We start from the raw sequence: 4,211 nt of genomic DNA on the forward strand, positions 1-4,211 counted from the left end.
TTTTTTGGTGTTTGGCTTAGTGTTATGTTAGAATCGTTATTATACTCTTATACCTTTTGTTCTTTAATATTTTGAAATTTTTTTCATTTAAGTTTTTCATTTAAATGTTAAGTTTTGAAATTTTGTTGTATGTATTTGTCATTTTTATTTAATCTCGTTATTTTAAAAATGTGTATAGGTAGTATTTATAAAGTTTTAGCTTTTAGTTTTGGATCTGTTTTTATTTGTTTTAATACTACAATAGATTGCTTCTGTTGTCCTCATTTGTAAGTCGCTTTGGATAAAAACGTCTGATAAATGACTAAATAAATAAAAAAATAAAAACTCTGATATAGTAGGTATAGTCAACTGTCCTCACTATTTTTTATGTCTTTCCCAATATGCTTTAACAGTGGTTATATAATGTTTGGCGGGTGTAGTCACTTTGTCGCCAGGTAGGGTGTTAAAAAAAGGTGTTGGTCTCTTAATAAGGGATTTTAGAGATAGAATTTCTTTTTATGAATATTGGCACTAACGCTACTACTTACATATAGTTAAACACTTATTTCAACAAAAAGGTACCCACTGTTCCCTTGTGAGGACTGCAACCACAGGACATTCAATTTATGAAACCAAGCACCTTTCCAATATAGATCAAATCAAATATATACATACAACAACAACAAGGGGGGTTGGGGGGGATTCCTCTTGTAAGACAGAGCCACAACGATTCTCAAAGAGTTTCTTCAAAATAGTCACAGTATGCCACTTTTGGTATGCCAAAACTTAATACATTCTTATTTTTAATTCATATTTCTTAATAAACATAAATCATGAGAATTTCAGTCATAGTGGAAAATTAACTAATAATCCAGAAATAGTTTTTCCATAGGTTTGGTTAACCTGTGAGAATTCAGTGAATGTAAAGTTTATGGTCATTTCAAACTTTACTTTGTTTTTATGACAGGTTCATGATTATATGCTTGTTTGCCCTTTAGCTTTATCCAGGTCAGGTACAAAAATCTATTATGAATAAAACTATACAATGACATTCCTCTGTTTTCTGAATGAGCTCCCTTTTGTTGAAAATATCACATCCCAGAGGATTTGAAATGATCAACCGCTTTGCTTTGTCTGGTGCTCAAGGGTGTGTCCAGCTTCTGCTGTGCTTTCTGTTTAGGCTCAACTCATCACACCCTCCATACAATACCTGCATCATCTTTTACACATTTAGTTTCTACTGTCACGGATTGTTTTCAGTGTATGTGGACTGATTGTCTTACTGACATCATGTACACTATTGACAATTGTGACATCTCTCTGATGGACAGGGTTTTTCATGACTATGCCACCTTGTTGCCACTTCTTGATGTGGCAGATTTACAGTGCACCAATACTGAAGTGCCATTGAGAAGCTGTTGCCAATCACTAAGAAATGTATAATAAAATAAGCAAAGAAAAAAACATTATAAAAAGAAAATATTAATAGCCACAGCTAGGCTAAATATCTCATTTAGCAGTACAGAATAAATAAATAGAAGCATCCTGGTGTAATAGTAGGGTGATGGGTGAATACAGGTAATGTGGGACAACAGATGAAGTGGGACCCATATTTATTTATCATTATTTGTATATTAATTCATTTTAAAAAACGCAGTTCATCCGAAACTTTGAGATGACAGCATTGATTTATAATAGAGAATGTATGGACAGACAGACAGACAGATAGACAGATAGATAGATAGATAGATCAGTGGATGACGCCGGAGGGCTTCCTTCTGACATCATTTAAAGGCGTGGCGTGTAATAGAGCATTAGATAGCAGTGCTAGAAAACACAAGAAAACCAAAAGGCTGGGATCTCAAGTTTATGTATTATTTTTGCACAGTATTAAATTTGATAATGTTTCAGTGAACACAAAAGTTAGAAAACGGCACCACTTGCTAACAGAAATCGAGCTGACCAGAGGAGGTAATTACTTAGGTAAGGTTAACCTTAACAACAGCGCTATCCCGTGTCAGTAACTTAAAGCTTTAAATGTAACAAATCCATTAAGTTAAGAAAAGTGTTTAATTCTACTTATAAGTCTATTATTATAACGAGGTTTCTAACTCCAGGGATTTTGTCGCGCACGTTGTCTGGTATTTAAAATACCAAATGAAGACAACACTCGAGCAAATTGGCGGCTAGACGGAACTATGTGGACTTTTCCCAGGTTTATCGACCAGTCACTTGCGTTAGAAAGAGTCTCTGTAGGTTCTTTTCTTATTTTATTAAATTATTGATATATTTTTCATCGTTCACATTTAAGGAACCACTTAAGTCCAGTTCAGGTGTTGAAGGCGTGGCTAGGTTGCCAACTAAAGAAAAGGAAATAAGGGACAATCGTTGTTTTTCATATATATATATGTGTGTATGTGTGTGTGTGTGTGTGTGAGCAAGTATATAGGCTCCAGTGTGTATAGTATAGTTTCAAGTTTTCATATGTTTCAAGAATGAGGTCCAAGGTTAAGAATATGCTAGAAGTTACTTAAAGGGGTCATATGATGCGATTTCAATTTTTCCTTTCTCTTATGTAAAATGTTTTTATCTATTTAACAACATTACCTACAATAGTGAAAGACAACTTCCTTTATTGATCATCACGTCTTCCCTCAGGTAGATTGCCCATTTTCTTGCGTGGCTGGATGTTGGACTCATGAAAAATAATCACTTTGTTTGCATCTGCTGAAGTCAAGACGCGGATGGGGAGAGGATCCGGCAGAGGATTCCAGTCAGTCTTAAAGGGGTCATGAACTGAGAAATCAAGTTTTACTTGAGCTTTTGATTTATAAGAGATCATCGTACTAAAAGAATATCCTGTACGTTTTAGAACTGAAAACGTACTTGTTACTGAAATAAAAGTTTTCATTGACACCAGGCTCAGCGAGCGCCAGATCCTGGAATGTGCCTATCTATGACATAATAAATAGGTTAAACCCCGCCTCCACAGAAGAATATCAACGCCTAATTCTGTAGCCCCGGCTGCCCCGCCCACTGATTTGCGCATGACCTAGTAGGGAAATAACATAAGTGGCGCTAAACCGGATCTAGCAACCAAGCAATAAACATGCCATTAAAGATCGCTAAATATTGTGCAGTGCCTGGTTGTGGAAGAACACAGTCGCTGCATAACCTTCCTTCAGATTCAAATATTAGGAATGCATGGTTGAACTTTATTTTTTATGAAGTTTCAGCTCACATGAGTAAAACATTGAGCGTTTGTTCGCTTTATTTCACCGCGGATTCCTTTGTAAACAAGACACAGGTCGATGCTGGATTTGCAGAGAGACTGAGATTAAAAAGCAATGCTGTGCCGTCTATATTGGATCCGACAGGATTAGCGCAGCAAACTTATGTGAGTAAAACTTATTTGTATTATGTGTCACTATTGCTTTGATCGCTTGATATGTCCTGATTATGTGTAGGTGTCTAACCAAAGTCACAGAAGGCTCCAACTATGAAGGACGTAGCTTGTCAAACAGACACAGTTTGTTTATATGCAAAACTATTATCCAATCATAGCGTTTAATTCCAAGTCTTCAATGCGGCACGCCCATAAAAACTGAGCCTTTCTCGAGCCGACCTCAAAACCAAGGTAGAAATTACTTATTGATTTTGATGTTTGTGGACCTCAGACAACAGTATAAAATAACTTTTAAAAAGCCAGTTCATGACCCCTTTAAAGCCTGCCTCGAACGGCTATTCACAAATTAAATACTTGTCCAAAAAAAAAAAAAAGATTAATTCTCAGTTTAGAGTTTGTTATTCGTATGGTCTAGGTCTAGGAGGTGGTCATACGACATATGCCTTGTACAAACAAAAGCTTCTTTGATGCCTTAAAGGGGTCATCGGATGCCCATTTTCCACAAGTTGATATGATTCTTTAGGGTCTTAATAAAAAGTCTATAACATACTTTGGTTAAAATTTCTCAATGGTAGTGTAAAAAATACCCTTTTTACCCTGTCAAAATCAGCTCTGTTTTCAGCACGCTGTTCTAGTCCGTGTTGCTTTAAATGCTAATGAGCTCTACTGACCCCGCCCCTCTCTTCCGTTGGGGTGACGAGCAGACTGTAAACTTCAGCCGCGAAACTTGCTAACTAGCACATATTAGGAAAGGCGATTGGCAAAGATTCATAAAAAAACCCTTATACTCACTTCTTCTGTAGATGAAGCTGGATCATGAATGATT

The sequence above is a fragment of the Sinocyclocheilus rhinocerous genome, unplaced genomic scaffold (assembly GCF_001515625.1).
Source record: "Sinocyclocheilus rhinocerous isolate Xijiao unplaced genomic scaffold, SAMN03320098_v1.1 scaffold1870, whole genome shotgun sequence".
Lineage (NCBI taxonomy): Eukaryota > Metazoa > Chordata > Actinopteri > Cypriniformes > Cyprinidae > Sinocyclocheilus > Sinocyclocheilus rhinocerous.